General features: G+C 47.2%; 1 pseudogene across 1 annotated transcript in view; it reads left to right on the top strand.

The window, feature by feature from the left end:
* Window positions 1-22,091, top strand: part of LOC144134719 (protein ced-11-like) — a 101,304-nt pseudogene that overhangs the window by 43,370 nt on the left and 35,843 nt on the right. Inside the window, exons 13-19 of the transcript XR_013315223.1 lie at window positions 4,244-4,328; window positions 4,399-4,447; window positions 6,073-6,202; window positions 6,567-6,710; window positions 6,796-7,026; window positions 8,625-8,799; window positions 21,472-21,534. The product of XR_013315223.1 is annotated as a protein ced-11-like (transcript). The remainder of the gene's footprint in view (window positions 1-4,243; window positions 4,329-4,398; window positions 4,448-6,072; window positions 6,203-6,566; window positions 6,711-6,795; window positions 7,027-8,624; window positions 8,800-21,471; window positions 21,535-22,091) is intronic.

Below are 22,091 nucleotides of genomic sequence, written 5' to 3'. Positions count from 1 at the left end.
GGTGGTTACTCACACCTTGTTTTTTTTTTACTCTTAAATGCGCTGCGCCTGAGAAATACACAGCCATGATAAAAGCAAAAAAACAAAAATGGTGAACATAAAAACTGGTGCGTCATTTGTGAAAGTGCTCAAAGAAACTAGTACGTTATCAGTCAAGGGTACGGCCCGTTAAACAGAGTTATTTTTGCGTTAATTCTCCACTTTTTGCATCCTTGATTAAGGCGCGTCCCTGATTAAGGCGAATGTTCTTTTTTAAACACAATAAACTTTATTGTCCAACAGTGCCTACAATGAAGCTATGTCACCGAGTTTAACAAAAATGTTCCAGGCTAGCAACTTGACTGAGCTGAAAATATCCATCAAAATTTTAAAAAGTTGACAGTCGGCACCATGCCTGTACGTTCGACTTCTGATCTGCAGTTAGCACATTTTTTTTTTCATTGCCGAATACCGGCTCTGCTTCTCACGGTTTAAGGAATGAGCTTTTAGTAGGTAACATCATGAATAAATACGCCCCAAATGTGCTTTGTGTCACTTCCGACTTTCTGCTCCTTCCATTCACGTAGAGAGCCTTATGCAGCATCAGTGGATTTAGTAAGCTTCCGTGGTCCACGGCAGCACGCTTGAGAAGCTTGTCATCAACATCTGCTGTTAGGGGCACGCAATGTTGTAGAAATGAGGGGCCCGTTACAGTGTGCTGTCTTCGTTACAATGATGCACTTTGGAGGTGAAACTCCAATGATGCATTATCTTGTTAAAGATCATGCGTGTTGGAGAGTGCGCATGTAAACGCTGTTTGATGCAGCAAACATTTTGTATTTCTCTTTCGCGAGGCTGGAACGCCGATGCGTAATCCGTGTCCTTGTGTCCATGACTGTACCATCGGCAGGAAAAGTAAATAAACCAGGGAAAACGATTTAAAATTTTATTGCCTTAAACCTGGCATAGAAATAATCATTTGCCTTCTCTACGTACCATGCATGGTACACAGTGCTTCTCACGGTATTGCCTCTCTGATTACAGTACTAAGTTGCACTGCAATTAAACTGGATATATATTTCGTTGTCCATCTGTTACCCGCCGATGAAGCAAACAATCATTCAAACCGAAGAAGGCTTATTGGAGTATCTTTTTTAGTGATGATGTAGAGCAAAATGGGGAATATAATGGCGTAATTATTGTTTAGATAGGAGACAATTTAGCGGAAACTAGACGAAACACCACCCACCTGCGACCACTGCTATCCGTACTCAAGACCTCCGCATTTCGCGTACAGTACCCTACCAACCGACTGTTGGCTTCATGTTTCGCATTGTCCAGGTAGAAGTGCGACCCGACGTATGCGCTTTGCTGATATTCCTGCGCGCAACTTTTCTGGACTGGTCTGTCGAAACAAAAGGCTGAAATTTTCCGCCACAGGATGCATGCAGAAAACCCACACAGAGAGTGCAGAAATTGTGGCGTGAACAATTACGTTTAATATCGCCCACTTATATGCGGTCTGTCGGCAGTGTCCTCGTCCGCGCCATCCAAGCGTTAAACTTTCTCAAGTGTCCAAGCAGTGATCGGCCTCTATCCACACGCATTGCTTTAAGCACCACTTTTTCTGAGTTCGCATTATAGATACTCTGGTAAAATCAGAGGAGGAGGAGGAGGACGATGAAACGAGAGAGATTTCAATAAAACAGGAGAGGTCTGCCTGGTTGTTGAGCTGGCATGCTACTCCAGCTTGTAAAATCAAATAATTGTTACTCATGTCTGCCAGTTCCTGAAGTTAATATCCCAGCAACTCCAGCAGCATGAGCGTGGTGCTCTCGTCGGGGTGGCTGACCGCTGTCGGTGACTCGCTCACATCGCACACGTTCGTTCAAATGTGGCTAAAATCTCATATGGTCGAGTGACTGTGTACGCGGGCTCAATAAGAAACAGTGCCGCTTGCAGTGTTAGAGAGCGCGCAAAATAACTGAGGGCTATAAACGAAGGTTGCAGAGGGATAGTGTTTTTATGACGAACACAAGAAAAACGACGAGAAAGATGGCACAAGGAACAACGGAGAAAGCGACGAGCTTAAAACTGGTTGCATTTCATGCGGTGTCGCAATAAATACGGAAAGTTTGAGAGGAAACAAATGCCTCAACAACATCACTCGCACTGGTCGATTTCTAAAAAGGCTGCCTTTTTGTATAAGCGAAGGGAGGGTAAGTTTAGGGGCCTATCACCGTTTTGCGAATAAGGAACGGTTCATAAAGGTATAAATTTCGCTCATATTCCTTTAAGCGCCAAGCTTTTTGCATTTTAGAAACTCTGGAATGCACTCGCAGGCTACCACATGCGTCAAACACAAAAAAAAAACTTGCGGTACCAGCCGTATTCGGCTCTAAAAAGCGTCGCAAAAATGGAACAAACAAAACACCTTCTTCAAGGAGAGAGAAAAGATTAATCACTTATGACTGCGGCTAAAACGGTAGCTTCACAGCGCGAATCATTTGTTAGAGGACGAGGAAGGATACGGCAGCGCCAGTGGAACACGGAAGATCCTCGTAAACGAATGAGACTGCAGCGCAGCAGCAGCACGGACAAGACAAGAAAAGAATGCACACACAGGCGCTGTGTTTTCGCCCTTTTTTGCCTTGTGCGTGCTGCTACAGCGCTGTAGTCTTACATATTCACAGCCAACTATCCAATCATAACGTATTAAGGAAGCCCTCATTAACCCTCACGGCCGAGCGTGGGGATCGCAGTATTAGGTCGTTCGGTGCGATGCGGATTCTCCCCTCTATCCTGGCCAAATTCCACGTCCGTCATTAGTTAGCATATGAGCTCGAGGTCAAGTGGCCAAATAGTACGCGGAGTGTACATTAACGTTTGCTATAGAAAACGTACCATTGAAAGCTGTTAAAAACAAAATTTTGACTGATCCATTCGCCGGACACTATAAAACAAAAAGGCATAACATTGAACAGAGCAGAGGATCCCAATATCAATACCTGACGCTGCGTGTGGGCTTCGCCCTTTGGCGCTGGAGCTCACACTTTCAGCGTGGAACACGGGAGAGTTTTGGAACCTCCGCCTCAAGGCACTGGACCCTGGACTGCGCCTTCGTCTTCCACATAACTTAGGACGTCGCGAAGCAACATTGCTATGCCGTTTATGAATCGGTGTTGCTTTTACCAACCACTATGCTTTCCGGATGAGGATGGCCGACAGCCCTGCCTGTGAAAGCTGTGGTTGTGAGGAGACCATCGCTCATCTTCTCTGTGAGTGCCCTGCATTTGCGAGTGCAAGACATGCATTGTTTTGTGCCCTGGACCGCCTCAATCCTCGCCCATTAACAGAGCAAAAGATCCTCGGTCCGTGGTCACAGCAGTCGAATGCCCTCAAGGCATACAAGGCACTCTTTGCCTACTTGAGAGCGAGTGGATTTAGTGACAAATTGTGACAGCGTTGTGTGTGTGTGTGTGTGTTATGCCTTTTTTTCCATTCTCTCTTCCTCCTTTTAGTCCCTTAATTCCTCTTCCCCAGTGCAGGGTAGCCAACCAGAACCCATTTCTGGTTAACATCCCTGCCTTTCCCTCCTCCTCTTTATCTATCTAGCACGCGCACCCTAACAACGGAGACGAATCTTTGAAGTCGTCTGTAATCGGAATCCGAGATCATTCAAAGAATATAGAACACACTTAATTATGGTGACGGTGCCCTTTCTAGTGCGTATATCGGTTGCCTGGAGCTTATCTTGAAGCCTAAATATAGCAAGCATCTCATATCTTCGTCGCACTGAGAACAAGGCAATATTTCTTGAGAGGCCGCTGTTTTGCCTCGACCTTTATGTCAATCTCCTACCAGGCGTGTTTCAGCTAAGCCCTAGACTACATTAGCACGTGGCTGCAAAAGCATTTAATTCTGAAGTTCTTATTGGCAGCGCTCGTTTCATTCAGGGAGTTCAATATGAAGGTGGCTGATTTCTAATAAAATTTTTATGGTTTGCTAACCAATAATTTGCAGGTCTTAAGCAACGAGCAAGACTTCACGATTGATTTGCTTTGTCTCAGTTTTACTTCTACACGATTCATACCTAACGCGCCCACTGTTGAGGGTCTGCACCGGTATTTTACATTTATACTACTGCAGTGCACGTCCATTACATGGGCTTTGTGTAGACTACTAGAGCTGACAGAGAGAATCTGTACACGTCAGACAACTTAAACAAAAGCCACAATTTATAGAAGTTTTCATTGGATTTCAGATCATCCTCTGTGCGTTCACAGTCTTGCCCATGTACATCTGGGTGCGCTTCAAGAGTGATCCCCATCAAATGGAGTACGGAGAGGGTAAGGAGATTTCTGTGGGCTTCATACCTTAGTGTTCCTGTTTAAAGGCGCCAATTATTTATTGTTCTAGATGAAGAGTTTGACAAAGACTACAGTTCCAAGAATATCACAGAAAATGTGTAAGTAATTGGATTTTCTCTTGCTTGTTTTTTTTTGCGATTGCTCTACCCGTAATCTGAAGCGATAGACATTATGGTTCGGGTAATCAGTCCCTCATTCGGAAAAAAATTCGTTCAAATGATAGGCATACACATTAAACATGACTCAGCACGTCGCCCTTCGGTCTACAGGATCTGTGCGCTCAAATCACTCGTCTAACCTCAACTTATCTACTGGAGTGACATCAATTCGGTCTCTCAGTAACCGAGGATCACAACTTCGACTTGAGCAGTGCCGCGTACCGGAAAAGTGAGGTTCATGAGAAAGTGGAATTGCAGTATTCTACGCACGGGAAAGTCAATGGTGCTGTGCGATGGTACATAAGTACTGCTTTTCGACGTGGAAGGTAGCAATAGAAATGATGATAGTGAATTTCTATAGCGCGAGGGCGTCTGCGGCCAAAGAGCGCCATGGCACAGGGTATTTTAGTTTGCTCAAGGTGGGGTCAAGGACCCATTTCCCAAGCATTTCCCCCTGATTAAGACGAGCACAAGGCCAGGGGAAGCTTGTGCCAATTGTATCACTGGTGGGTACCCGGCGGCACTGGGGATCGAACTCCGCACCTCCCGCAAGCCAGGCGGATGCTCAACCACAGGGCCACCGCTGCGGTAGCAATAGAAGTCACAGTCGTGTATTTGTTTCCTTCTGCTTTTTTCACCTGAAAGCTAACTACACGCGAATTTTTTGCTATCTTCCCTGGGCCCTGTGTGTCCTTTTAGGTATTATTGCCGGTTATAAAGAAATAATGTGGCTTTGAGGCATTGCTGCAATTCGCCATTCTGCGCCATTTAAAAAGTCAAATACACCTTATAAACATACCTCGTAGAGAAAGTATGCACTCATGACACTGCATGCCATGGTGAACTGGAGCGAAAATAATTATATCTATCATTAAAACTATGATCTTAACTTTTATAAGAGGAAATGTTCCATCAATGGCACTGCAACATTGACTGTAACCAACTGTCTGCTTTTTTTTTTTACATAGCGGCACATAGACGTGCAATCTCTGCAACTTACTTTAAACGGGAGAGCTGTTAAGGACATGTGAACTCATTCACTGAAGTATATGTGCGACACTACTCTTGGTGCGTGCCTTAGGCTTTGCGCGTTTAATTTGTAGCTACTAAATAATTGACGTTTTGATTCTTTTACGGAGATGTTTCACAATACTCGAGTTATATATATTTACAATGGCTTGGACTTGTTAGGCTTAAAATGTCGATTACAACATGCAGAACAATTTTGTAACTTAGAGAAGGCGGTAAAATTATCGAGCTCCAAGCAATGTGCTATGTAATGCTAGCGGAAATATAAAATGAACGGCCACTCTTCCCGAGAGAAATTGTCTATTTCCGCACTAAAGTTACAGAAGTTTTTCGAGATTATTCGTCTCTAGAGAAAACACTTAAAAGACAGAAGAATTCTGTTACCACTCAAACATAGAAGTAATCATTGGCCGAACGCTGCGTTCCTTTTCATACTGGAGCTGCTTTTATAAGGCGATGCTGCTCGTTAGTCATAGCTGACAACTTCGTTTTTAAACGACACTGTGATTCGACTAAGTTCATGTGGGTCCCCGCAGGAAATGCGACCGCTACGACACCGGAGGCACGATGGGCCAAGAAGGCATATTTATACAACAGAACCCGCCTATTTACAAGATGGTCTACGTCATGTGGAATGCCCCTATCACCAAGTTCTGGATCTACCAGGTAATTCTAATCAATGCACCTCTTAGTCTGCAGCGAGTTTCGGTTCATCTTCGAATGAGGGTTAGGCTCTGCAGTGAAACTTGCGCTCATGAAAGATTAGGCAGATGCCTTCAGTAAACTGTGTTCAGCGGCACATTTGCTTGTCTCCATTGGTAACAAAGCAATGGGCAATGCGCTTGGATCCTCATAGATATCTGTGCAGATAGTGGATTCGGAATCAAAGCAAAAAATCTTGCTAGTTCTTTTGTTTACAGTCAGCACTACGTTTTATAAAGCAAAGCCTAAGAAAACATTAGCGCTTCCTACCAGGCATTTTAGTTGATCCTACAAAACTTCTATGTATATTCCGCGCGTTTTATTGCAGATTTTCTACATGCTATTCTTGGGAACAATGAGCATCGCTGTACTGTGGCCCTCATGCGGAAATCCGACGCTGGACACGATCAGCGTCGCGTGGATTTTTCTCATCGCCGTAGAGACGATCGACCGCACCTACCGACTGCACCTCGTAAGCCATTGATCCTTTCAAAACCACTCACTGACTGCTAAAAAAATGTTGTCATGAACGTTGCGAAAAAATACTTTCTTTCCAGACAAACGCAAGCGTCCCTCTGCTTTCAAAGTGCATCGAAGTCTTCCTCATCACGTTCTTCGGTGTCACGTACTTGTGCTCAAGGCTCCTCAGGATCGGCCTGTTCGAGGACCCGTACAACGGGAAAGTGCTCATCTGCGTGGCACTTCTTTACTTCTACTACCGCCAGACGCTCATCTACCTGCCCATATCCCCGCAGTTGGGGCCGCTTCTATACACAGTTAAACTCATGGTACTGTGTTTGTTTTCTGCACATTTCTAGCTGAAGATTAGAAAATTGTGTTAGCAAGGAGTGTTTCCAGTTAAGGTATTAGAGCCCAGAGCGTGTGATGCCAGCATCATTGCGCATCCTTTTGAGATTTTGCAGAATGTGATTGAATTCATCGCTTTAAAACTACAATATGTGCAGCAATAAAAAAAAGTTTTATTTGAAGCCAATCTTTACCTGTGTGTCGCGTCATCCTGTGCACTTACCCATCTGCCCGATAATTTACGTTCACACGTGCAAGCATACTATCAGCGCCAAATGAAACCCCGAACAAGATAAATGACTCGTGAATTTGGCCAGAATAAAGCACTAGTTGCTAGAGGATAGGTACGAACGTGTTCTTTGAACACATCAAGGAAGGTAGCAATCTTTGTCCTGTGGCAGTGAATATCAGATGCACGAGATAGAATTCCGTCTTCCTGTCCCACTCGGATAAATTACCGCTCGAATCGTCGTCTTCGTGTTTCATATTAACCCGTGCAAACTTTCATTTGTAAAAAGTCACACACAGCACTGTTGGCCAGCGCCATTTTGTAATGCCGCGCCGGCGTTGCGGCAGCGATTCCTCTACTACAGCGATCTACGTCAGCGTCAGCTGACGCCCAGCGCGGCTAGTAGATTCGCTCGGCTTAGAAAAATATAAGCGGCTCGGCGGGGCGCGACAGGATTTAGGCTTTGTCGAAGGACATAAGCTCATCTTGCTTTTTTCTTTTCTATATTACCAGAAGCGTTTGAGTGCGCGTGCCCTCTTTCAAAACGGATTACATCTTCTCGCTAACTCACTGCTACCACACTCACTGTTCCAAATTGCAGGCCATATTATACGCGCTCACATACGTTCAGAATGGGCAATCAAAGGAAAAATCATGGAAAAATCAAAGTTCCCTCATAGCGAGATCCCGGCAGTGGCGGTGGGCCACTGGGGCGTTCAGCTTTTAAAATACGACGTGATTTGCAATAGCGTTATTCTCGCCGCACCAGTGGTCGCGGACCTTGAAATAAATCAGTTGTCACTGTTGAATGGGCGTAAATACTAATTGGATCCCAAATTCCTCGCATCCTGATTTATAACAGCGCTCCGGCCGATCATTATGGCCAAAGCTGAGTAACTTAAGTGGAGACGACGTTGCGAGTGTTACAGGTCATGCACTCCCAGCCATCTCTGGGGACATTTCAGATCTCTCCCTACATATACTGGTTGCACTAGCATTAAGAAGCGCAAATTTCGAACCAGTGTAAGCGAAAACCATGAAATGTTTTGATGCTGTACAAGAGCGAGCCCGATAAAATGTGGAATGCATTTACAGCACCAGCCTACAAAGTGCATGTAATATCCCGTTTTTAAGCAAGGAATAAGGAGGTGCAAACGAAGTGCACATTGTGCTTTGATTATTGGAATGTGGGTAGCATTTGTTTACCCAGTCTTGTACAGGCACGCAAACACTGAACATACTTACAATAACGCGCATGCAATGCACATGGTTCAGGTACATAAACATATGCGTTTTACAAACACCAGGTTTCGCAGCTGTTTCTGCAAATTCCATACTTTCTCTTTCCAGGTTCTGCGTGATTTTGCCAACTTCATGCGCATGGCGTTGCTGGTGATCATATGCGGAGGCATCGTGACCCACGCCACCCTTTACCCCGACTACCCAATCACAGTGGAGCTTTTCCGCAGGATATTCCACAAGGCCTGGTTCTCCCTACACCTCACCCCCATCTCTGACCTGGAAGGTGAGGGTGTCCGTTCTAGTTTCGCTATTGGTTGCGTTGAATTTCGAACGCATCTTGAATGTAGCGTTATGTCATAAAGCGGACAGATCCTTTATAGCGATAGCTACATTACGGTAGCATTACGCGCCTTCAGCTTGGGGCGCCGTGGCGGCGCCGCCACCTTGTGGCTGCTCCGCACCACGTGACCAACCACGTGATAGCGTGGCGGTGCCGTGGCGGTGGCTGCGCCGCCACGCTGTCACGTGGTCGGTCACGTGGTGCGTAGCCGCTGCCGGTGGCTCGGCGCCGTGGCTCATCACGTGGTTGGTCACGTACCAGCCACGTCGTGCGGAGCAGCTGCTGCTGCCGGCGACTGGCACTCGGCCAGCTCACTCCACGTTTAACCACAGCTAAACCACCCCCAATTTTTTTTTCTTTCTCGGCATTTGACGTTGAAAGTGAGTGTAGCACGTTCTGGCTACCCAGCTGCCGCACCATTGCCGTAAACGTGGTCGCGGAGTATAGCACGGCTTCATATTTTGGAAGCGCTCATGTAGAGTATTTTCCCGGATAAAAAGGGGTAACGGTGATTACAATCACCACATCATATGTTTTTTTGTGTCAAAATTGGATTCACGAAAATTTGCCTCCATAAGAACGCACCCGCCGCTGTTGAGTTCGAACCCGACCGCGGCGGCTGCGTTTTTATGGAGGCAAAACGCTAAGGCGCCCGTGGGCTGTGTGATGTCAGTGCACGTTATAGATCCTGTTGGGGACGAGGGGTCCTTGAGTGAGCTGACTCTTTCAGCGCCGCAGGTCCCTTCTCCGAATGACGTTGTCGGACTTGGTTATGAAGGAAACTGTACAGGGGGTTTATTTTACATATTTTACAAGATTTTGGAACCAATTGGAGGGTGATGGGGGAAGGTCAGAGGATCTGAGAAGATCTGAGGATGATCGAGGATTCATTTTTCATGGCACTCGTCGTCCGGTTTAAAAAGGGTACGGTCCCTAGGATTCCCCAGGTTCGAGGAGGTCTTCGCCAGGTTAGGCGTGGCCTAACTTGCGTTGTGCACACACACACACACACACACACACACACACACACACACACACACACACACACACACACACACACGCACGCACACACACGCACATACGCACACACACACACACACACACACACACACACACACACACACACACACACACACACACACACACACCACTTCACATAGGGACACGCCCCCGTCACATGCCTCGCCGGAGAGAGAGGGTGCCGCTGGACAATCTCCCCCACCAAAGAGAGCGTTGTCTTCGCGTCCGAACGACAGCTCTCACGCTGTCAAGTCGGACACGTCTTCCGGGAAGCCCGAATGGGCGCGGCGCCGGCGAGCAGGCACAGTTGAAGGGGTGAGTCACCCCTGCTCGGTTCTGGCGGTCGCTAACTGCCTCCGTGCCGCACGGTCGATCTTCCGGGAACAATGTTGTTTACAAACGGCAGTGGAATCCTCCGTCTCGAATCCAATAAACCACGAGAGGACCGGCCGTGGGAACGAATTTGCCTATCGCCGTGCAGTGACCCCAGTTGCAGGTATCCGGGCCGAATACGCAGCTGAATCAGACCACCGGCTGTCGCAAGAAACCTTACAGCTCCTCCGCGGCCCGAAAAATCTCGAATTTCCAGCGTTGACGACCGCTGGGCAGGAAGAGATGAGATGGCGTCCGTGTTGGTCCCCTGGATTGCAATATCATCGCCCCCAAGGCAGAACCCAAAGCACCACCAACAAAGGAAAGCGCAGGTGGGACGTTCCAAACGGCAAAGTACTGCCCCACCCGCAAGCGCTCGGACTTCGCCAAAGAATCACGAGGCTTCTTCCATTGACAACAATACACTTTTAAAAAAATTGTATTCAAATTTGGGTTAATTTTGTGCCGACTGAGCGCGAAACATCCCCTTTTGAAACTACCACAGCCGGATTACTCGGAACAAAGTAAAAAAAAACTCACACAGGAGGAGATTCCTCTTAGTTCTCCCGCTTACATCAGTCTGGTCAAGCCATCAGCATTTCCGTGCAGTTTCCCCTTCTTATAACGCACCGAGAAATTGTACTGTTGGAGAGCCAGACTCCATCTGAGCAAGCGACCATTTTTGGGGGACATCTGTTGCAGCCACGTTAAAGGACACTGGTCAGTCTCAAATACAAACTTTGCTCCGTACAGGTAACACGACAACTTCTGCGCTGCCCAAACTAAACACGCGCACTCTTTTTAGAAAGCGCTGTACGCTTCCTCTCTACTGGCCAGTTCGCGGCTGATGTACAGAACTGGGTGTTCTTCATGGTCGTAGCCAACTTGGCTTAAGACAGCACCCAGCCCTCTATCACTGGCATCACACTGGACTATGAACTCTTTCCCATAGTCAGGGGTCCTGAGCAAGGGTTGGGACACGAGTTCTTCCTTCAGGCTTTTGAAGGCGTTTTCTTTTTGGTTATCCCAACTTACGTTAGTAGGTGCTCCCTTTCGCAAGGCGTCAATTAAGGGACTAGCCCGCTGTGAGTAGTTAGGAATATATCGCTGGTAGTACCCAACTAATCCCAAAAATGAGCGAATGTCCGTTTTCGTCCGTCGATGCGGAAATGCTGCGATCGGGGCAATCTTTAACTTGGATGGGCTCCTAGTTCCCTAGCCTACAACGTGGCCCAAGTACGTCACCTGTGCGCAACCAAATCTACACTTTTCTGCCTTCAGTGTCAGTCCAGCCTGTCGTAAACTGGAAAACACGGTCCTTAGGTGTTCTAGATGCTCTTGCCAGGTTTCCGAAAAAATTGCCACATCGTCTAAATAAGGGAGTGCAAAGCACTGCATGTCCTTCAGTACGATGTCCATGAGTTTCGAGAAGCTGTAGGGGGCATTCTTCAACCCAAAACTAAGCATTAAGGGCTAAGGAGATGAAAGCGGCATACCTGCTCGCGCTTTCTGAGAGGGGAACTTGCCAATATCCCCGTACGAGATCGAGGGTGGAAAAGAATTTCGCGCCGCTCACCCTTTCTATCCTTTCCTCTATGTTGGGAATCGGGTATAGCTGATCCCTGGTAATTGCATTCAGCTTTCTATAATCCACGCATTGACGAGGATCTTTCCCTGGGGCCTCAATAAGAATTAGCGGTGAGGTATAGTCACTTTCCGCTGGCTCTACAACCCCTAACTCCAACATGCGCTGAATTTCCGCGTTCATTATTTCTTCTTGCCGCGGTGATACCCTGTAGGGTTTCGACCGCACCGGCTCATCAGACGTGAGCTCGATTTCGTGTGTCAGGAGGTGTGTCTTTCCCGGGCGACTGCTAAATAGGTCAGCGAATTCGCTCAACAACTGCTTTAGCGTGTCGACCTCGGTCCCGCTTAGGAAATCTGCATTCACGGAGTGAGCCAGAATGTTCTTCACGTTGTCACTAGCGTCCGCAGCTCCCTTCCAACCCTTACTCTCGCTGTCCAGCTCTTCTGGTTCATTTAGAGTCACATTGACGATCCCGCTGCGTTCCACGAACGGCTTCATCAGATTGCAATGATACATTCTCACCTGCTTTCACTTGCCTGGAACCCTTAGTGCGTAATTCGTCTCCGAAAGTTTTTGCAACACTTCTACTGGACCATCCCAGTGAACTTCTAGCTTGTTTTTTCTCGATGGCCGGAGGATCATCACGCGATCGCCCGCGGTGAAGCCTCGAAGGCGCGCGTTTTTGTCGTAATAGACCTTGGCGGCCTCCTCGGCAGCTTTCATATTTCGGTTTACTAATTCCCTCGTGTTTTTAAGGCGGTCCAGTAGCTGAAGCACGTACTCAACCACTGTCTGGTTCTCTCCTGTCCCTTCCCACATTTCTCTCAGCATTCGGAGGGGAGAGCGGAGGGCTCTTCCGTACACGAGTTCTGCTGGGGTAAACCCCGTAGCTTCTTGGGGGACTGTTCGTCAAGCGAAAAGTGTAGCCGGCAGACAATCCTCCCAGTCTGCTTTATGCTCATAACAAAGAGCGCGTAGCACCCGCTTCAGCACCGAATGCCATTTCTCTACACTGTTGGACTGCGGATAGTACACCGAGCTGTGTAACAATTTTATTCCGCATCTTTCTAGGAATGTGGTCGTCAAGGCGCTTGTAAAGACTGTCGCCTGATCGCCTTGGATTTCGGCCGGAAATCCTATTCTCGCAAACACTGACAAAAGGGCGTCAACTATTTCTGTGGAGCTCAAGTCCTTCAACGGAATTGCTTCGGGAAATTTTGTGGCGGGACATAGCATAGTAAGCAAGTACTTATAGCCTGATTTCATGTTAGGCAAAGGGCCCACTGTGTCTATTAGAAGCCGGCGGAAGGGTTCCGAGATCAATGGATCAATTTTCAGTAGAGCCTTCCATGTCTCTCCCGGCTTGCCCACGCGCTGGCACGCATCGCATGATTTTACGTAGCGTTCTGCATCTTTGAAACAACCCGGCCAATAATATTCCATTAATAGCCGCTCCTTTGTTTTATTGATTCCCAGATGTCCTGCCCAGCCATTTCCGTGGCAGAGACTCAGAGTGTCCGCTCTGTATTTTTCGGGCACGACCAGCTGATCAAATGTTTTTCCTTTTCTGTCCTGGTAGTGTCGGTATAGTAAGCCTCCCTTCTCATGCATCGTTATGTTGCGTCTCGCGATGCCCTCTTTAGCTGTAAGGTGCAGTCCTTCCAAAGTGGGATCCTGCTTCTGTTCTTTTATTACGGACTCCCTGTTCACCTGCAGAAGGCGATCAAAACTACGCGATGTTGGAGATAAAACGGATCCTTCAGCGTTTTCTGATTCCTCTACCGACTTAGTGGTTGAAGTCCCTCGTCGCTCATTTGCTCGGTCCACTGTCTGGCTTTCATTCCTCGTTGGTTTCCTTCCCTCCTCATTTGATTGTAACGATATGCTGGCTGGTGCGTCTCTGGCTACCTGAGGTTCGGGAATCTGACTTAGTTGAGATGCGAGCTGACGAGTTTTCGACCTTCTCAAAGCTTGTATCACCCCGCTTCCGAGTTTCTGGCCTCTCTCGCGTAGCAATTGGTCTGATCGATTCGAGAAGAGGTAAGGATATTGAAGTGGCACGGCCTTCGAAACTGCGGCCTCAGTGATTAGCTCTCCAAACGGTCCACAAATTCTCACTCTAGCTATGGGAAGGCATACACTGCGTTCTTCTACTGCCTCTTTTATCCACGAGACTTCTCCCGTAAAATCGTCCACAGAAACGTAAGACGGGTGGACAACGTCCATCGTCGCGGCGCTATCACGAAGCACCCTGCACGGTTTCCCGTTAACGTGCAGCTCGTGCAGGTGTGGCTTATGGAGCTCTAGATTCTCGTCGTTATCCTCGACGCACGAGAACACCAAACGTTGCTTTGTACACTTGGCTGCAAAGTGCCCGACACCATTGCAGTTGTAGCAACGAAATGGCCTACTAGCCTCAAACTCTTTTTTCGCGGCTTTGTCTGCTCCCTGTCTCTTCGCCTGTTCTTCACGCTTTTCTGGCGCTACCTTCGTTGCCTCCGATTGCTCCGAACTTCTAGCACTTCGCGTCTTTCTGCTAGGCCCTTTATCTCGCATCGCGTTTCGAGCGTGTGACGCACCCTCTTCAGTGCTCAACCTTCTGCGCGAAACATACTCCTCTGCTAGCTCAGCGGCCCTTTCAACTGTGTCGACTTTTTCCCTGTCTTGAACCCACCGTTTCACCACTTGGGGAATGCTTCGGTAAAATTGCTCAAGGCAGAAACACTTGATTATTTCGTCTCGGCTTTCATAAACCTCGGCTCCTTTTAGCCACTCTAGCAGATTCGTTTTTAGGCCATACGCGAAATCCGGATAGCCCTCGCTATCGTTTTTCATTGTGTTCCTGAAGCGCTGTCGGAAAGCTTCGGCTGACAGCCGGTACCTTTTTAGCAGGCTGGCTTTGACTTTTTCGTAGTCAGCTGCGTCTTGTGTCCTAAGTCTCGCTATGACTTCAGCTACTTCACCTGGCAACAGTGTCAGAAGCCGTTGCGGCCATGTACTGCGAGCAAAGTTCTCCCTTTCCAAGTTCTCTCAAAGTTTCCCAGGTACAATCCTATGTCCCTTCCACTTTCATAGGGCTGCATGAATCTGTTCATTCTATATGATTCTACATCGCTTGCTCTTTCAGGAGACCCGGCTCTCGTAATGTCGCCTTTTTTTCGATTTTCGCTTTCAAGCTGCAATCGCTTTAGATTTCTTTCTTCTTTTTCAGCGTCCCACTTTTTCCGTTCTTTCTCTTTTTCCCATTCCGCTTCCCTTTTTCTTTTTCTTCCTGTACCAAATTCCACGTATCTACCAGCTGATCGTCCTCTACGTGTTTTTGAATTGTCTTGCATATTTCAAGTTTTGTAATTTTGCCCTGTACTTCTATTGACAGTTCCTCGCATAACAGCAGCAAGTCCGACTTTGACAATTTCATAAGGTCCATGACAACGCTTTCTCCGCTTTGGCAATGCTATCTGCAGAATGTCGTGAGATTACTCTTTCTCAATTGACATACACTTCCAAGTGATTCTAGATCATTCTCTCAAAATCTGAAGCCTGGCGAATCCTATAGCAAAATGCCGAAACGCTTACCGGTTGAGAAAGCACGATGTCGCACGGTCCATCCCAGCTGCTGCCAACCAGTTGTTGGGGACGAGGGGTCCTTGAATGAGCTGACTCAGCGCCGCAGGTCCCTTCTCCGAATGACGTTGTCGGACTTGGTTATGCAGGAAACTGTACAGGGGGTCTATTTTACATATTGTAACGTGAAGATGTGCACACCAAAAGGGAAAAATATATTTACAGGGAAACAGCTTACAGCCACGCAGCCGAACAACCGGGCACGCGAAGCCCAGCAGCAGAAACGCACTTCGTCCTCTTCGCGTTCCAAGCGCGAGCGCACCAAGCACGAGCGTTCCAAGCACAAGCACAACCGTAGCATAACTCCCGGCGGCAAAAGCACCGTCCCGGTGCTAAGTGGATGATGTAGCAGGCGTGTGGTACGGTTTGAGACGGACTACATGAACGACGTCAGTCAAAGGGCTAGTGGACGACGTCGGAGCATGAAGAGGTGTAATCTCGTAGGTCACGTCGGTCGCCTGACGGAGAACTCGATAAGGGCCACTGTACTGACGTAGAAGTTTCTCAGAGAGACCGACATGGCGAGAAGGAGACCAAAGGAGGACGAGTGAGCCCGGCGGATAGTGTACTGGGCGATGCCGGCGGTCGTAAACTGACTTCTGTAGGTCTGAGATGCGGTGAGCCGGTCTCGGGCGATTTCACGGGCCATAGTTGCTCGGGAGATGGCGTCACGTGCATACTCTGTGGTCGAGGCAGTAGAACTCGGTAGTAATGTATGCAATGGCAGCGCAGGATGCCGACCAAACAGAAGGTAGAAAGGAGAATAGCCGGTGGTATCATGCCGCGACGAATTATAAGCAAATGTTACCGATGGTGACTACATCATTACTCCGGTTCCTGATGTGCCCTTTACACGCAGTGTTGCCCTTGCGCATACAGTTGTCACCATGTCGGCAAATCAAGCGTCCCTTCCGGTTCTCAACTTTGCCTCTTACGTTCAGCCGCTCCCACAAGGTATGTCGCTCGCCACGCTGTGCCCTGCTGCCGAATGCGTCGTATCGGCGGTGAGAAGCGTCCCACCCTCGTCGAACTGCCGCGACTCTGACGTCCCACCACCTGATGAATATGCAAAAATGATTGCTGCTGACCTCTTACCAGGGCAAGCTCACGACCTTCGGTATCTTCTGTCGCCTTTTCGCGACATCTTTGACTTCGATGACCGCCCTTTGGCTCGAACATCTGTGGTCACGCATCGCATCAACACCGGTGACGCAGCTCCTATTCACAGACGACCCTACAGAGTGTCCAGTACAGAACGCACCATCATACAGCAAGAGGTGGACAAGATGCTCAGTAGAGACATCATAGAGCCCTCGTCGAGCCCTTGGGCCTCACCAGTTGTGCTGGTTAAAAAGAAGGACGGCAGCTGGCGCTTTTGCGTTGATTACCGGCACCTAAACAACATAACAAAAAAAGACGTCTATCCACTCCCAAGAATAGACGATGCTTTGGACTGCCTTCACGGAGCCAAATTTTTCTCTTCAATTGACCTTCGGTCCGGGTATTGGCAAATCTCTGTTGATGACAATGACCGCGAAAAGACGGCATTCGTCACACCGGACGGCTTATATCAGTTTAAAGTTATGCCATTCGGTCTCTGTAATGCGCCAGCTACCTTCGAAAGAATGATGGACTCCTTGCTTCGCGGCTTTAAATGGTCCACATGTCTATGTTACCTCGACGATGTTGTGGTTTTTTCGCCCACGTTTACCCCGCACCTCCACCAATAATGTAACGTGAAGATGTGCACACCAAAAGGGAAAAATATATTTACAGGGAAACAGCTTACAGCCACGCAGCCGAACAACCGGGCACGCGAAGCCCAGCAGCAGAAACGCACTTCGTCCTGTTCGCGTTCCAAGCGCGAGCGCACCAAGCACGAGCGTTCCAAGCACAAGCACAACCGTAGCAATATTTTACAAGATTTTGGAACCCATTTGAGGGTGATTAGAGAAGGTCGGAGGATCTGGGAAGATCTGAGGATGGTCGAGGATTCCTTTTTCACGGCACTCGTCGTTCGGTTTAAAAAGGGTCCGGTCCCTAGGACTCCCCAGGTTCGAGGAGGTCTTCGCCAGGTTGGGCATGGCCTAACTTGCGTTGTCGTACACACACACCACTTCACATAGGGACACGCCCCCGTCACATGCCTCGCCGGAGAGAGAGGGTGCCGCTGGACAATCGCCCCCACCAAAGAGAGCGTTGTCTTCGCGTCCGAACGACAGCTCTCACGCTGTCAAGTCGGACACGTCTTCCGGGAAGTCCGAATGGGCGAGGCGCCGGCGAGCAGGCACAGTTGAAGGGGTGAGTCACCCCTGCTCGGTTCTGGCGGTCGCTAACTGCCTCCGTGCGGCACGGTCTATCTTCCCGGAACAATGTTGTTTACAAGCGGCAGTGGAATCCTCCGTCTCGAATCCAATAAACCACGCGAGGACCGGCCGTGGGAACCAAGAGGCCTATCGCCGTGCAGTGACCCCGGTTGCAGGTGTCCGGGCCGAATACGCAGCTGAATAAGACCACCGGCTGTCGCCAGAAACCTTACAATCACCAGGTGGTCGAAATTATTCCGGAGCCCTCCACTACGGCCCCTCTTTCTTCATTTCTTCTGTCACTCACTCCTTAATTCCTTCCCTTACAGCGCCGTTCAGGTGTACGCCGATATATGAGACAGATACTGCGGCATTTCTTTCCCCAAAAACCAATTATTATTATTATTATTATTATTATTATTATTATTATTATTATTATTATTATTATTATTATTATTATTATTATTATTATTATTATTATTATTATTATGAACCATCTGAAGTCCGTGAACGTCACCCCCCTTTCCTGCCGGCGGTTGAAAACGAAATATGACTCCTACTCGTCCTTCTACCTCACAGTCAGCGCGGAATTCTACGATCAACTTGTTGACCCTTCGATGTGGCCTACGGGCTGCATCTTCAAGGCTTTTCGTGGAAAACTCCTGGATGGTATGTTAGATCGTTCAGAGCTGACGGTTGATTGCAGTCAACCCTAACTTGGATATATATTACCAAAATGCCCGAGGTCTTCGGACTAAGGGACCTGTATTTTTTTCCAATGTTTTAGCCTCTTGTTATTTGGCTGTAGTAATTACTGAGACCTGGCTGTCTAGCGAAGTTAACTCAGGTGACTTCTTTCCTAATAACTATTCTGTTTTTCGAAGTGACCGCCCTGAATCAGCTTCTAAACAAAAGGGAGGAGGAGTGCTCATTGCTATTGACAGTTCCGTGCAGTGCGTTCGGCGTTCCGACCTGGAAACCATCGAAGAATCTGTCTGGTTAGAGCTAACTTTAACTCGACATCAAAAACTCTTATTGGCAGCTTTCTATATTTCCCCTAATCTGCCTCCTCCTGCCTACGATGATGTACTACATTCTATTGAATATGTTATCACTTCTCATAGCAAGCACAAACTGCTCATTTTAGGGGATTTTAATACTCCAGGTATTAACTGGAATACCTTTACATATTCACACAACAATCATGATGTAGTTAGTAAGTGCAACCGGCTTTTAGATTTCATAGCTTTTAACACCTTGCAGCAACACAATTTAACTGAAAACTATTGTGGTAATGTTCTTGACATTTGTTTATCTAATTTTGAAAATGTTCGTGTCTCGACATCTGACATCTCACTTACTCGCTGTGACAAATTTCATCCTCAAATTCTAATAACGGCTTCGGTTTCTGTCCCACCTTCTGCTAATTCAAATCGTGCGGGGAATTCCCCCCGTTTCGCTTATGCACTTGGCGACTATCTTGGTCTCTTCAGTTTTTTCTCTTGTGTCGACTGGTCCGTCTTAAACGAAATCAGCGATGTTGACGAACAAGTCAGTCGCTTCACTGAAATAGTTCTCAATGGTATGCGCCAGTACATACCTGTGCGCACTCCTACTCGTAGCAAGTTTCCGTTCTGGTTTTCCAAGGAACTTAGAACAGCGCTGAAACTTAAGGAGCGGGCCCACCATAAAGCGAAACGCCCTGGGCTGGATACATGGGCAGATGAATTTCGCCGCTTGCGTTCCCTTTGCAAACGCCTGTACAAGCGTGATCATTACCTCCCCTGAGTGTCTTCCTTTGTAGTGAAATAAATGTACATTTTGTGCGTGTGAATGGTGTACCAGCACCAAGACCTTTGGGTTGTTCCTGGGCACCGAAAAAAATAAAGATTGATTTATTATTATTATTATTATTATTATTATTATTATTATTATTATTATTATTATTATTATTATTATTATTATTATTATTATTATTATTATTATTATTATTATTAATATTATTATTATTATTATGAAAGTAGTACCAGTAAAAAGCGCTACCAAAGCTCTGAAGTTGTTCAGGTGACTTCGTATCTTATTTAAGGCGAAATACTTACTAGTCTCATCAAACGAAATCGGGTCGTTGTCAAGGTCGACAGATGGTCCCAAAAAGGTAGCGTCGCAACAGCCGTCGTCTAGCTACAGAAATGGAGAGTGCGACAACGGCATTCACGCAGATACCAAGAGCAGCCGGCTCAAGTTCATTCCCTACTTTTTTGTTACAAAAGCCTTCAGCATGAACTTGGGCTTTATAAAGACTTTTGTACCTGTGTGGAAATGAAAGGTGAAGGGCCGTGGTTTCGTCTTAAGGTCACAATGGGCCCTAATCATTTGCCCGGGCATTATATGTATGCCCTTGTGCTATTTCAGCTAGCAATCCTAAAGGAACTTGGACTCAAGCCGCTCCAAGCACGACGAGATATAGTGAATAAAAAAATTTCTGTATTTAATCTAAAATTTAATCAGCCTCACTTACGCCCACTGCAGGACTCCAAATAACCCGGTCCTGTGGCAGCTGCGGCCACCCTATTTCCGCAAGCTTCTTAATTGCACCCGCCAACCTAACTTTCTGGCGCCCTTTTCTTTAGACGGGTATAAATTGTTTACATGGTTTACATAGACACAATACTGGCTTCCCCCATAGACAAGATCGTCATACCTAAACAATTCTAAAGCATGTTTTCGAACCTTGAAAGGACCAAACTCCTTCAAACATCGATCTTCCAAACTTTCAACTTCACATCGAGCGATGAACTATCTGCGTTCACCTGTTGTTGGATCCGCTCATGTCTCTTGTTTGAGCTCAGTAATGACGCTACTCTTGTAGCCTCTCCTGCCTGGGGAGCGACGCTGCGCGCTGTTTTGGGAAATAACTAAAAATATGAATGACATTATAAAACTGGCTTAGCCACTCGCCCGGCGCAATTGTTTAGCTAACCTTCAGTGCGGCGGCAAGATTGCAAATGCAACAATTACTATATTGTGCCAAGAGTCAGAGAAAAATTTGAGGTGCACTTAATTCTCCTTCGTGCAGAAATTCGAAAGATGTGCACTGTCCTTCACATGCGCCATCTGCTGGGCCGGCGCCGTACGTTACGAGGGGGGTTTCCAGTGGGTGCCAATTGATGGTGCTGCGACTTCAGTCCAAGCACGAAGGAAATGTACCGGAAGCAGGAAGTTTGGCACTCGCTGGATTCCGACATCTGTAATTAACATGCTAATAACTACTCATGTAGGCCTCGGTACATATATCAAAGATAAGATTATAAGAAGTGGACATTCGCTACGCGCGCCTTTATTCAGCTTCAAACGTCGAAGTGTCGTGGCGGACTGGCAGCATCCCCGTCTCGCACGCCGGCGGCCGAGGTTCGATTCTTACCTATGCCCTAATTTTTTTTCCTTATTACTTTAATTACCATACAAGTGCGTAGACGTATTCGGACAGACTTTGTCTACAATTTCTGTTCACGCCACTCATAAGGAAGGCTTTCGCCCTAAAGGTTCCAAGAACTTTATTCTGGGCTACTTCTTGTGGAAAGTCGACAGGCACCGAAGTAACTAGGCGAGAATTCACCACTTTGTTAGCCTTAGTAAGTAGGAACTCGGGGAGAACCTGTCGCAAGGCCAGAGCGCTAATTCCTTTACGAATCCTGCACTTTCCAGGAGACAAGCAGTGTTTTCACACCACTCCTCCAGACACGACCAAAGGATGTTTTGTCAGCCGATGTATGTATGTCTTGCTTTTTTCCTGTTACAGCGAAAATTAACATTGTAGAATAGTTGCGCAAGCTGTGTAGTCAGCATAATTCGGTCCTTCAAAATTCATTTGTGAGGATGCAGAACACACAATACTAACACTGGCTTCCTTTCGTTTGCGAGAATCTTACAGAGCACGTTGGAAATTTTATTGTTCAAAAATGTTGTTGACTTGTGGAGCACAGTTGTTGAATACAGCATATTCATCATACTTTCAAGAACGCAGTGTGCACTGTCTATAGCTCTCTGACTGTCACGAATGTTTTCAAGAGGGGGGTTGTTTCTTAATAAAGCTCTGCAAGGGTGCACTTGCACAAAGGACGAAGGCTTGTTTCTGCATTGCAGCGAAGATAACGAGCGCCTCTAAAGGAAAGAAGGACGGACATAAAAAAACAGCATTGCTATTTCGTACTACTCGCGCCATCTAGCGGCAATGAGTGACATGCTGATAAGATGCTTTTGTTTAAAACGTTTCTTTTTCTTTTTGGTTATAGCTATAGAAATACCTCAGTTACCAGCACCCTCCT

The sequence above is a fragment of the Amblyomma americanum genome, chromosome 5, assembly GCF_052857255.1.
Source record: "Amblyomma americanum isolate KBUSLIRL-KWMA chromosome 5, ASM5285725v1, whole genome shotgun sequence".
NCBI classification, from domain to species: domain Eukaryota; kingdom Metazoa; phylum Arthropoda; class Arachnida; order Ixodida; family Ixodidae; genus Amblyomma; species Amblyomma americanum.
This window is presented reverse-complemented; position numbering and strand designations above follow the sequence as displayed.